The 15000-nt window shown below is 36.3% G+C and overlaps 1 protein-coding gene across 1 annotated transcript in view; it reads right to left on the bottom strand.

Moving 5' to 3' along the window:
- Window positions 1-15000, bottom strand: part of LOC135216850 (uncharacterized) — a 69975-nt gene that overhangs the window by 19448 nt on the left and 35527 nt on the right. The gene's annotated exons all lie outside the window — the stretch shown is intronic.

The raw sequence follows: 15000 nt of genomic DNA, 5'->3' as shown, positions 1-15000 counted from the left end.
AAAGAGAAGGAAACCCTTATGAAGATGGAAGTTCACCTGGCAAGCAGGAAAATGTCCTCTAAGAGAGAAATAACTTTATTATAACTTTTTAATCAAGGTATAATAAAGCCATGGCTATAATTGCAGTGTTGAAAATTTACATTTTATGTCCTTAGATTATTGTTTAAACCGAGAAAACCTAGTTATTTCAGGAAGGCAGTTACGGCAAAAACTTATAAAACTTAGTATTTACATGATTTCCAGAACTTTAGGCATTGAAAATTAGTATTATTTGATCATAATTCACTCTCCAAATGCTTTATTTTTGCTAGATGCACATTTGTTTTGATATGTGTATGAACCTACACTTTCATATATAGAGTATTGGCGCTTGTCGCTCTTTTGCTGTTCTGATTCGTCCGAGAAAAAACAAAATCCTAAATCTAGGCCTTTATGTTCACAGGTGCCTCAGGACAGACAGCCTACCTTTTCCCATTGTGTTCACAGCTGCCGGGGGTTTCGCGGGCTTCAGATTTGTCACATGTTCATTCTTATTGTTTCTTTGCTATTTTTGACATGGAAGTTCGTGACCCTGTGTATGTCATTACTGTCAAGCCGTTGTTCCTTGTGATCTAGATGCAAACTTACAAACTTACTATATATATATATATATATATATATATATATATATATATATATTTCAGGATTTTAAGCCAGAACCAAGGAAAGATAAGACCTCTTTATAACCAGATTCATTCATCCTTACCTATATGCAAGTTGCCCCTGTGAACTGGAAGCCTCCATTCTCTCTAAAAACCTCTTTGCTCCCATTGGCTGCTCTGGTTTTACTCTCCACAGGGGGACCTGGATGAGGGTGGAGACTACCCAGGCGAGATTTTAAAAGACAAGGCTCCAGCCGCTCTGCCTCAGAACTATCCTCAGACTTTCTCAAGCCCTGCAGACTCAACTTCACCCCTTCTGCTCCCCTTCCCCACCATGGGGATCCCACAAGTGTTCTTATACCTCCATAGTGCACAGAAATATCAGCAGATAAGAAGACTACCAAACCCAGGATTTCCAGGTACTGTGAGATGTAATTTCTAGTGCAGTCAGGGAATCGTTTTGCCTCTTGTCTGTATTTCATTTCCATTCTTCCAAAGCAACTTTCCACCTTCTTTGTTCAGCTTCTCACTCCCCTAATTTGGGTTCAATGCTTGTGATGCTAGCAAACATCCCTAGTTAATTCAAGCAACGTAACAGTCCTTTCTGTGTAAACTCCCTGTCATTTCATGCCCCTTGAGTAGGTTATAATATTTTATGTTAAGAGCAAGTAGTGTGTAATGTTCCCACATGTTCATTGCCTTAGTACTGATGCTAGAATGCAATCTCTTTGCAGACAAACACCGTGCCTGACTGAGGGGGAAATTGGGAACCCTTTGGGATAAGGCTTGCATAGAAATAAGCCGTTTTGCGTAAATTCTCATCTCCGTGTCTGGTTCATTTCCCAGCCCCGTGTTTCTGGTGGCTCAACAAACAACCACCTCATAAATTCCTGGATCTACTGTAACTTAATGTAAGTAGAGTTCATTTGAAACTAAAGTCCAGAGTTTATGTAAATTCCTCCTTTTTCAGTAATATTGGCCTTTTTCAGTAATATTGGCCTTGTGTATTGCCATGATCAGCAAAGCTGTACTAGTCAGGACCACCCATACTCAGTTGGTTTGGTGTGAACGATCAGAACAAAGTCTCCCACTATCACCCATCTGCAGTGGCCAGCGTGGTGATGAAAAAAATGACACAGGCCCAGATAGGAATACAACTACCCCGTCTCGGCCCCCAGACTGGGCACCCCCAGACTGCAACCCCCAAGTGGCAGTGGAACAACTGCCCAAGGTGGCGGGCAGATATGTCCCACTGCAGGGGCTGCTATAAATCTCTGGAGATAATGTTCAATGAAAATGCAGAGAAATAACAAATAAGAGTTACGGACAAACCTCTAGAGATTGTTAATGAATGTACGTATTTAGGACAGACAGTAAGTGTTCCCTAGGACATGAGACCGAAATTTAAAGAAGGATAAGCATGGGATGGAGAGCTTTTGGTAAACAAAATGAGATCATGAAACGTAACATTCCACTTTCTCTAAAAAGAAAAGTATTTAATTATGAAACGTATCATTCCACTTTCTCTAAAAAGAAAAGTATTTAATGATGGGAATAACACTAAGAGACAGAAAAAGAGCAACATGGATACGAGAGCAAACTAAAGTAGAGGATATTCTAACAACAAGTAAAAAAAAAAGAAATGATCATGGACAAGACACATAATGAGATTGTCAGATAAAATAGATGAAAAAAATAACAGAATGGGTCCCCAGAGATTGCAAATGAAGCAGGGGAAGGAAAAGATGATGGACTGACGAGCTAAGAAAATTTGGGGTATACAATGGCGTAGGTAGACAATAAACAGAAGGGGGTGGAAGGACATGTCTGAGACCTTTGTCCTGCAGTGGACTAGTAACGGCTGATGATGGTGATATATATATATATATATATATATATATATATATATATATATATATATATATATATATATATAAATATATATATAATCAATCTCCCGCGTTTCCATTCCCACACACTTTTTCAGACTAATTCCACGCACGCCGGTAACGTACTGTGGTTTTTCCCAACTGCCCCTAAGGACTAGCTTGACCACAAAGTTAACATGAAAACGATACAGATGTCACTTGAACATGATTAGAAATAAAATAGTAATGATGATCTCATTATAAAGTTAATTATAAATAAATGTTTTGGGGCAATACCTAATAAGTGGAGCAACCGTGTTCTAGATTTCAGTTTGTTGTGGACATATCACGAGGGCGGTATGTGGAAAACACTCAGAAATATTTAACAATGTCCTTAGATTCCATCAGTTTTAGTAACAACGCAAGCGTTGACGTCGTCAAGCACATTAAGAGGTCTCTGGCCAAAAGCGACCACACCAACAGACCATCATTGTCCCTCAGTTAGATCTACTTCGGCATCAGATTGTTTCCGAAAAAAAAAAAAAGTTGCCTTCGGATCTTCACAAATTTTCTTTACAATGCATAGCTAACTATGTTCAACTATTTTTTACAGCATTATCTTCCACTTTCCACTTAAATTTCACATTATAGATTTATGTAAATGATTATGCGTATCTTTCATAATAATGTCCTATCCTAGTTATTAATTTATTCATCACACACACAAACATACACACAAATATACACACACACACACACACATATATATATATATAGGGAATTGGATATCAGATATCGTCGACGCAGTGTTCATTCAACCAACGCTTAAGAAGATTAAAGGAAGATTATCAGCGGGGGTGACCTAAATTGGCTTACTTGTGGACGAATCTCTTGGTATAAATACCACCTTTTCTGTAAACTTTTCTCATTCATATACCTGAAGAGAGAGACAGCAGTCTCTGAAATATAGTACTTTTCTCTCTACATTTTGGTGTTTTTATGGGCTCCTTTTATTAGATGGAATTCTGTTGTTACGAACATTTTTACCAGTCAATAATTAATATAGTATCTATATATATATATATATATATATATGTAACACACACACACACACATATATCATATATATATATGTATAAATATATATGTGTGTGTGTTTGTGTGTGTGTGTATGCATGTGTGTGTGTAATGGATATTAATAACTAGGATAGGGACATTATTATGAAAGATATGGATAATCATTTCCATAAATGTTTTTTTTTTCGGAAACGACGTCGACGCTTGCGTTGTTACTAAAGCTTATGGAATCTAAGGACGTTGTTAAATATTTCTGAGTGTTTTCCACATACCGCCCTCGTGATATGTCCACAACAAACTGAAATCTAGAACACGGTTGCTCCACTTATTAGGTATTGCCCCAAAACATTTATTTATAATTAACTTTATAATGAGATCATAATTACTATTTTAGTCAAGTTAGTCCTTAGGAGCAGTTGGGAAAAACGACAATTCGTTACCGGCGTGCGTGGAATTTGTCTGAAAAAGTGTGTGAGAATGGAAATGCGGGTGATTGATTATTATTTATGGGGAAACCCTGCCTGAGAGAAGGGGCACCCCATACATTTATTTTTTTTTATAATAAAATTTATGAAGATGCGAAGAATATGTTTATTTCAAGATCTGAATACCAAATTCATCATGATACATTTGATGGCAGCTAGAGTCCACCCAACGCCAACGAGAGAGAGAGAGAGAGAGAGAGAGAGAGAGAGAGAGAAACTGATGGTGTACAGAATTGATAATTTCAGAAAAGGCGCATATTTCTGTACATTGTGTGATCCAGCTGCATCCTTTTCGCGGCGTTTATGCGCACAATCTCTCCAACTGCCAGCAATGGTTAACTTGGCTACTCCCTGCCGGCTACGCAACGCGCCATGTGATGATGGCAACACGAATCATGCCCCGTTTTCTTCTGTTACAAGATCTATCCCAACGACGAGGCGTCTCGGACACTTCTTCCATGTAGAGGAAAGGGATGAAACGTCACGATGTTTGTATCGACCTTCGCTGTACGACGCAGACAAAAGCTTTTGCTGATTTTGTGTCCACTTAACCGACGCAAGATTTTTGAAGTCTCGCTGACCAGACAACAATATCGATAATGGCGACTCTTGTCCTTCAACGCATTATAATCCTTATATAAGTAGAAGGGTGTTATTGTTCATACTTCTCTACAATGCTCACCTTAACATCTATTTTCATTGCATTTATATATTACGTATTTGCTTTCAATTGTGTCTTTGTAAGAGCAACAATTGTATAGTTTTTATCTCCTGGAGTTTTATTTTAGTTTGAAATGCTTTTGCGTTAGGTGTTTTTCCTCCATGTGGGTTTATATGAGACTACGTTCAGATAGAGTGCATTTATGTAGTTAGCAAATCTACGTTCAGGTAGAATGTATTGATATAGTTAGCAAATCTATGTTCAGGTAGAGTGTACTGATATAGTTAGCAAATCTACGTTCAGGAAGAATGTATTGATATAGTTAACAAATCTACGTTCAGGTAGAGTGTACTGATATAGTTAACAAATCTACGTTCAGGGGTAAGAGTGTATTTTTTGATATAGTTAAAACAAATCCTACGTTCAGATAGAGTTTGAAATGATATATTTAGTTAGCAAATCTACGTTCAGGTAGAGTGTATTGATATAGTTAGCAAATCTACGTTCAGGTAGAATGTATGATATAGTGAGCAAATCTACGTTCAGGTAGAGTGTATTGATATAGTTAGCAAATCAACGTTCAGATAGAGTGTATTGATATAGTTAGCAAATCCACGTTCAGATAGAGTGTATTGATATAGTTAGCAAATCCACGTTCAGGTAGACTGTATTCATATAGTTAGCAAAGCTACTTTCAGGTAGAGTGTGCTGATATAGTTAGTAAATCTATGTTAAGGTAGTGTATTGATATAGTTAGCAATTCTACATTCAGGTAGAGTGTATTGATATAGTTAGCAAATCAGCACATGGTATAGTTGCTTAATGTCAGATTTTGAGATGACAGTTACAGGGCGGATAAAAGCACCAAATTTGGAGAGACGATCTTTCAAAAACTTTTATTTGAATTTTTTGTTTTTATTTTTATGCTACTAATGCGGAATTTCACTATTTTTAATATTCATAATAAGATAAAACTATATTCATCTACCTGAGGGAGCATAAGCATTGTGAAAGAGGTTGAGAAATGTTTTTAATTGATTGATTGTTATGCAACTGAAAACATGAACCCAATTTTGATTACCATAATCAACATTTAAGTATTTGAAATATGGAGGCAGTCTTTGAGAATGATGGCGGATCTCGGACAGGACACCAATAGAATGTTTGTGTTTAACAATGCTGTGCAGAGAGCGATCTCAGCACCAATAATTCAATGTAAATGTTTGTCCTGTAAAGATGCCTAATTTTCTAAATTAAATCCTGAGTGCTATGCCCGTGTACCTGCTGTGGCTTTAAAGAGCACTGCTGTAGATGTGCCACAGTGTGATGTACTACCAGTCAAGAGTTGCATAGATAAGGAAAGAACAGAAGAACATAATTGGTTAGAGTATGCACTGCCATTTCTAGAGACAGAACTCACAAATGATGATGCAATTACATAGGCTTTATGTCATGCCTCTCAACAACCTCCAGCAGAAGTCGACCACTCCTGCTATGATCAAACATGGTATGGATGTCGTGACACAAGCTGTTAAATTTCTGAATCCAGGACAAATCCCAGTCACCACATTTGACCAACCTTTGTTTTCCTGAGCTACGTTTGTACAATGGAAATGGCCAGACACTCACAGTGATGAAGTAGAAGTAGCATCGTCTGGCACAGCAGACTCATACCTAAAAGCAGCTGATCTAACTAGATCCAGGCATGCCCACCAAATAACTCTCTTGACACTGCACAACCTCCAGAAGGAGGCTTTCATGCTGAATGATAGCTCAAAAGATGCAGAGTCAGCCACAGTTTGGAAAAATGACATGCTAAAGAGTTACAAGGAGTTACAATGATTAGGATGCCTCAAAGACTTGTTAGTCCATCCGAGGAGACATTGTGTGCTCACTTATCTGTAGGAGCAGGTTTTACTGATCATTCACAGTGTCCTAATGGTTTTGTCTAGCTTTCTTTTACTCTTCTACACTGTTGCTGTTTACAACCTCTGGTGGCAGTTTATTCCACGTGTCACACATCTTGTATGTAAAGAAGTTCTCACAATGGGATGCATTGTATCTCTTCAGTTCTAGTTTCCATCCATTATTTCTTGACTGGTTTTCGTTTAATGTAAATAGGTTACTGTCTACTTTTGTTATGCCTTTCAGTATTTTAAATGTTTCTATTAGTTGTCCACGCAATCGTTGTGTTTCTAAGCCATACATGTTCAAGCTCTCTAGTCGTCTTTGGTAACCTATTTGCCCGATGGATGGAATTAACTTTGTGGTCTTGCTTGTACCCCTTCTAATCTATGTTTTTTCTTAGTTTTGGTGACCAAAACTGTACTGCTTATTGAAGATGAGGTCTAACTATTGATGTGTAGAGCTGCAGCACCATTTTTTTGTCTCTGTATTTGAACTGCTTCTTTATGTATCCAACTAGTTTCTGTGCCTTCTTTTCAGTTTTTATGTACTGTTTTGTGCATTTTAAGTCCTTTGTAATAATGACTCCAAGGTCCTCCTCTTGTTCTACACTATATATGTTATTCCCAAGCAGCATGTAGCTGGCATGAGGGTTGTTTGTTCCTATTTGCAACACTTTACACTTATCCATGTTAAAAGGAATTTGCCATTTTTTTACCCCTTTCCTATTCTCATTAGGTCATTTCTTAAACTTCCCACTGTGTCTGGGTCTGCTGCATTTGCATCTAGTTTGGTGTCATCTGCAAATTTGGAGTCTCTTGTTGCCTCTTATATCTATGTTTCTGTGATACCTATTATATCTAATTCCTCACTTGCTACCAATGCTTTGAAGAGATCTACTTTGTTCCGAATTGATTGTGCATTAAACTGTGCCACTCTGAGGGACTTTTCTATCTTCTCTTTTGTCCTGTGGAAAAACTGCCACCGACCAAAGATGCACTTCTGCAGCATGTCCAACGAGCTGTTTACCAGGCAGGAATCTGGACCAGCAGCACTAAAGATAAGTTATTGGTTCCTTCACCGCAGGACTTTGCTTGGACAAAGTTATCATGGTCATGGGTGAACCTGGTTTGCGACCCTCTCTGCAAGTGCAAATGTACTACACAATAATACTACTGATGCCTTCCAACCTTTTCACAATTTTTTGTCTGGTATGGATAATTGTGTTTAAGCACAATTTGTTTAATTTGGTTCAGTTTGTTTGATTTGTAGGTTAATATTATATTCAAGTTTGTAGAGAGTAAAAGAAAATTGGGAGAGGTAGGGGCAGCACCTCCTTGCCCCCACCTTGCAAGTCAGACACTCTATAGTGTGCAAAATATATGCATTGCTACTATCCTAATGTCCAAATTAAGGTTCTAGTGAGCCAAGCTACAAATTTAGGAAAAGACATTGTCATTGTCTTACTCATATGACCTGAAAAGTGTTTTTCTTTAAATAAATATCAGCCATCTTGAAATTTGATCTCTTTTGTCTCTCTTAAAAAATTCTGGAAGGCTCCTACTCTAAAATTATTTGATAGTCCTCAAGGAAGTCAGATGCCAAATTTGATGCTTTTATCCGCCGTATAACGGTAATTTCACCAAGCCACCTGACAAGTAAGGAACAAGAGTTAGGAAAAGGGCAACGGTCAGTGATGCCGATAGTAGTAGGGACTGTTTATCACTGTTGAAAATACACGTTCAACTATAGGGTCAACTTATACGAGGGATAAACTCACAATTAACATCAGGAGAAAATCTTTTAGCTTTGAGGAATTCCAGACCCGGATACATATACGGGCTGCTCTATGAACAAGAGCCCATGCTGGCATAGGGCCAACTGAATAAAAAACAAAACGGGGTATATGGTCACGACAGGCATATTCTGCTTTAGGTTATGTAAAGGGATTTCAGTACCTGGACAAGAACATAAATTTCGGTCTGATAACACGGGGAGATTTTTAGACTAGTATTAGATGTTTCTTACGGAAGGAGTTGGATATAGATGAGGTTTTAACATTACTTAGCACTTTTTGGTTAATAGACAGAAAGATTTATTCACTGATAGATGTTCCTGCTTTAATTACAGATTAGATATATAAATGGCAAATGAAATTAGTGAATTCATGCTGGGCACAAGGTATCGCATTTACAATTTGAAAATGTGCTGACTGTTTCAACTTGGTATATTGACAGCTTTATTGTTTGATATTTTAATTAGATGTTTTTTTGCTTAACTATATATGGATTCTTATGGAAATAATCGCCGATGAGGTTAGAAAACATTGTTCTAAAGTGGAAGAATCAGACCCCACTCTTTTATCTAGCTTCGACCCTTCATGTATTAAACCAGCAGGTGCGTCTATGGTAATACTTATCAATTTAATGTACTTTATTTTAATAATCAGAATATTTAGTATTAAAATTGTGGTAAGTTATTACAAATCGAATTGCAGAGTTCATAACTATATAGTTTTTGCAACCATAAATGCGTGCCTAACATGCAGACAAGTAATAACTCTAGCAATACAATAAGAAGCACTTGAGGTAATTACCATAATAACATAGCAATATGAGAGTGGTGACAAGAATTTTCATATTAACCTAGTGCATTTACTTTTTATTTTCAGCATTAGAGGAGTTTTCAGAATTTTAACGAGAACGTTCATCAAAGTACCTTACACTTTAGTAGCAAGATATTACCAGTTTCTCAGGCGAATAAGAACAACTCAGTATAACGTAACAGAGTTTCCTGAAGGTAAACCTATCTTGACTGATCCACATTTGATGATAGAAACTTGATTCTTAGCACTACATGATCACAGTAATGAATGTCCTGAAATGGAAGTATGTGAAAATAGTTTTTCATACTTAGATGTTATTATTATTAATATTCCATTTATATACCAGAATATTCAAGAAAAGTATTTGTATTTTTGTAAGGAAATTAATATGCATTGCGTTTGTTTTAAACCTTTCCTGGACAGTAGAAATCCTTGGAACATTATTTTTTAATGAATTTCCTTTCGAAAAGACTGAATTACGGTTAGCTAGTATTGGTTATTTACAATAAAGTAACAATTCTGGGTACAGTTGCATGAATACTATTATAGGGAGTTTCATTGTTATTGATGTATATCAAGTTGCATCGGGATATCCATCGGTGTCTTTTAACGACATTGCTAAGTTACCAAGAAAAACCGGAATTTAAATGTCCATTTGTTTCTAAGTATTCATACTCGCTTGAAGAATGTTAATATTCAGAAGTAGCTGTTCCGGAAGATGTTGCTTATGTTGGTGAGTCCATGAGTGTCTGATCTGTTTCAGAAACCAATGGTGCAGTCAGTTATTACACAGTTTCTCAAATAATCATGAGTGAAACGCAAGTTCTTAAACCGAATATTCCATTTCCTTCATCAGTCCAAAAGGTCCTTCCAAGATCAGAAATAATCCTTTTGATAAAGTTATTCCTTCTGAATGAAACACGTCAAGTTCATAGTTTATAAACCACTGAAGTATTTTATACAGTTGTTAATAACAATCAGCTTGTAATATAAGTTTTCAGTCAATTAAGATAGAATTTTTATTTTTGATAAGCCTATACATTTGGTGGACATTGAGGGTTTTCATTAGAGAATAACAATTGTTGGTGAAGTGAATCAGGTTCTAACTTGGAAGTGCGAACAAACTCTCACACCTATTAACGTTTAGTTATCTGTCCATCCCATAGAGCGTCTATCACTGGAGTGGCGATCTCCCTGCCTAACGTGTGACCTCGAGCGGCCATATTGAAAGGTTTCGGTTCAGCTCATGGTACTATACTTTATTACTTTTATTGTTTTTATTACTACTATTATTTTTATTTGTTTACTTTTAATGTTATCTTATATTATTAATATTAATATTATTTTTACTATTGGTATATTAGTATATATTGTTGCTGGTATTATTATTGATATTAATTATCATTATGATATTATTATTATTAGTGGACACAATTTCACAGAGAAAAATTACTTTACAAAAACAGGTTGGCCTAAGCGTTCCAACCATTATGGTCAAAGCCTAATCTTCTGCTCCTGGATCTAAGCAGTGTCTAGCATATAATGGTTCCTGTAAATTACAGGACTTTCTTAGTATACAGTCACTAAGCACTAACTAGATAGTAATGTACAGTTACTAAACACTAACATTCACAATACACTTTCACTTACTAAACACTCACAGTTGCTATGCAATCACACTCACTAAACACACTTACACTTAACATACACTCACACTTAATAACACTAAACACTCTCTGAATAGTCAACAATCACTAGGCACTCGCTTTATACTAAACACTCAATAAACACAGTTAAAAAACTAAGCACTTAATATACTCACTATACCTCAAACACTCAGTAAACATTCACTGAATACTCACTTAATCCTAAGCATTCATTAAACACAAAACAATCACTAAACATTCACTAAGCACTGACTATACACTAAACATCCACTAAGTACTCACTATACTGTAAACACCCACTAAGCATTCACTATACACTAAGCAATCTCTAAACCCTAAAAACTCATTAAATGCTAAATACTCACTAAACACTAAATGTTCATTAAACCTCTAAATACTCATGAAACAGTGAATGAACAACCACTCATTACTCACTAAACACAAAAATAAACACATACTTAACATTCACTAAACAGCAACAATCTCAAGACATTTACTAAACACTCAATATAAACATTCACTGAATACTTACTTAACATTCACTAAACCCTAAACACTCACTAAATTAAACTAAAAGTTTTTTAAAGATTAACATTAACAAAACATTTTCACTAAACTCTAAACACTCACTAAACATACACACTAAACATTCATTCACTAAACACTACCATGTACTAAACCCTAAAGACTCAATAAACACTTGTGCGCCTCAGTGGCGAGATCGGTATGGTCTTGGCCTGCTACCTCCCTGGCTGCGAGTTCGATTCTCGGGCATTCCATTGATGGGTGAGAGATGTGTATTTAAATCTGGTGATAGAAGTTCACTCTCGACGTAGTTCGGAAGTCACGTAAAGCTGTTGGTCCCGTTGCTGAATAACAACTGGTTCCATGCAACGTAGAAACACCATACAAACAAACAAAAACTCACTAAGCACTTAGCACACTAAACATTCACTAAACTCTAAACACTCACTAAACATTCACTGAATGCTTATGCACTAAACATTTGTTTAACACTAACATTCACAAAACATTTTCATTCAACCCTAAACACTCACTGAATACTTACACTAAACATTCACTATACATTAACATTCTCAAGACATTCACTAAACATTCATTGATTACTTACACACTAGATATTCACAAAACATTCAATTAAACCCTAAAGACTAACTAAACATTCACTGAATGCTTACATAATAAAAATTCAATAACATTCACAAAACACTAAACATTAAGTAAACATTCACTAAACCCGAAACTAAACATTTACTCATAAACATTCAATAAACACTTACTCACTAAACCCTAAAAATTTGCTAACACTTACTCATTAACATTAACAATAAAAAACATTCACAATCGCGCTAATCCCTGTTCAATTTGTGGGTTAGTAGACCTTTAAAAATGACTGCAAGGCTTTGCAACGCTGCCCTGGTGGAAGATCACCGAACTAGATAGTACTGGTATAGAGATCGCAACTCCAGGTATATAGTATGTACATACCTTCTATGGTCTATCCCCGGACATCCCAAATATTCATGAGAGAGCAATTTGCAAACTAGTCAAGTAGGTATGAAGATGTTAGAAATAGGTGTAATTAAAAAGGGTGAAGAGTCCTTATCATTTTTATAGTTGTATCAAGGAAGGATCGAACGTAAAGAGGTTGTGTCATTTCTTGTGTACTTGTCAGTGCTAGGTCATCATAAATACTTTACTTTTGGATTTGCTTTGGAGTAGTATTTTTAAAGCTAGTGTTGTTTTTACGGAGGTTGAGAAACAGTCCAATGTGAAAGTAAGCTCTTTAAATGTGGGATATGTTGTCTCAAAAGATGGTTTCAAGTTGTCTGAGATAAAAAAAAAAAAAAAAAAACAGTGACTGTGAATTTCTTTAAACGTACCACAGTTAATGGTGTCTAACAATACTTGGAGATGACTTTATTATCGAAGGCTGTATCAAATTTCTCAGTAGTAGCAAACCCCCTCGCAGAATTAACTGAGGAATGTGTAGATTTACTTTTTAAATGGGGTTTCAACCTAAAGATAACATCTAATACTCTTTTTCCCTCGCCACTTATGCATCTCATTGTGATGTAGGAAGTGTTTGATTAAAACATTTTAAACTACACACACACGTGTATATATATATATATATATATATATATATATATATATATATATATATATATATATATATATGTGTGTGTGTGTGTGTGTGTGTGTGTAACAGGGATCCTGTGTATCGACAGTGCATGTTTTTCTACGACGCTTGGCAGGGACTAGAAAGTCATGTGAACGACATTTCCATTAATTAGAGGGATACCTTGCAGATATTCGAGCCTGTAAAAGGGATCTTGCGACGAGTGCTCAGTTGGTTAATGACAGTGATTTAAGAAACGCTGAGTTTAAATGGCAGTGATTTAAGAAACGCTGAGTCAATAGCAGCGATTAGAGAAACGCTTAGTTGACATCACTCCCCCGATAGAGTGATGTCCGCAATCTTCAGGGTAAACCAACCACGGCGCGTCAGCAGATTGGATCAAAGGTGACTTGGGATACACGAGTGTAGTATGTATGATGAATATACCTGAATGAATTAAGAATATGTATACTGAATGACAAAACGGTGTCATCACTCAAAGTATGACGTGTTTGTGATGTCATGAACTTCTAATTGTGCTGACAAGAGAGAGACTCAGGTGAAAGAGAGAGCATAAGGCGAATTCGTCGTTCTCTCTCAAAGCTGGGGGAAACTCCCATAGACATCAGTGCACTCTCGCCACCACTAGACCAGAGGTTCTAAGCCTTTTTCATCCTATGAACCCAGAGACTCCAGGATATCACTGTAACCCCTATGACAAATTTTGAACTGGCGAACCTTGTGAAAAGTTAAGATAAAATGAATTGATAGGGATATCAGGGTTTATTAAAAATGCCATGAGCAAAAACCTTGAAAAATTTCACCTAGGCTCTACAAATGCCAGAACATTGCAAACTGAACAGAACTAGTGAACATCACACAAATAACAAAACCTACTTCTCATTCACTTAGTGGGAGGGTTGGAATTGTTTTGCAACTGTAAGTTTAACAATTTGCACTCACCAAACTGGCAAAAGTCCAACTGGCTAATCCAAATATATGAAAGTAAATCTTATTCTCCCGGACTCTGTATGGCCCACTGAGAAACCCCAAACGACCCCAGGTTGAGAACTAGACTATAGCAAAAGCGAGATTCTGGTGCAGCTTTCTTGGGCGAAAAAGTGTGAAACCTAAGTGATAACGTTGAACTGAAACATTAATATCCTTCTTCTTTTCCCATCCATTACTCCTAAGCGAAAGCAACCTTAGTGTTCCTGAGGACATGAATTCCAAGCAAGACTTAGAATCCACATGCCATTCCTCCATTACTACCTTAGTATGTTACCTCTAAAACATATACGAGTATATATATATATATATATATATATATATATATATATATATATATATATATATATATATATAGCAGGAACATGGATAGGAAGAACAGTCAGCTCATCATTGACTATTTATTAGCTGACTGTTCTTCCTATCCATGCATCCTGCTGCGAGATTGTTTTGGCTTAGCCTCCCCTGATTTAAGAAAATATCTATGTATATATATATATATATATATATATATATATATATATATATATATATATATATGTGTGTGTGTGTGTGTGTGTGTGTGTGTGTACACACATATATACATTATATATATTAAATAGGGGGTGACACGTGTCCAAGAATGGAGGTTTCCATCATAGCGGGATCAGAAGGCAAAAAAACGTTTGGTCCAGTGCGAGTCGACTTTTAGGCGTCTTGCGCGCAAATGTGTGACCGAAAACGTTAAATGCGAAGGTTCTAATGGAAAATCAAGCATTCTTTACTGAGAATCCAGTCTGAAGACACATTGGAACACGTTGGGAATCGGGATTCCCTGTCGCTGAAAGTGAGTACAAACTTAGAAAAATGACTAATCTTTATGACTTTGCATTACAGATCTGATTGAATTGGCAGTGTTAATCACTGCAAATTATTTAATATTTTTATTAAGTTTTTATTT

The sequence above is a fragment of the Macrobrachium nipponense genome, chromosome 6 (assembly GCF_015104395.2).
Source record: "Macrobrachium nipponense isolate FS-2020 chromosome 6, ASM1510439v2, whole genome shotgun sequence".
NCBI classification, from domain to species: domain Eukaryota; kingdom Metazoa; phylum Arthropoda; class Malacostraca; order Decapoda; family Palaemonidae; genus Macrobrachium; species Macrobrachium nipponense.
Note: the sequence above shows the minus strand (reverse complement) of the source record. Positions and strands in the feature narration are given on the sequence as shown.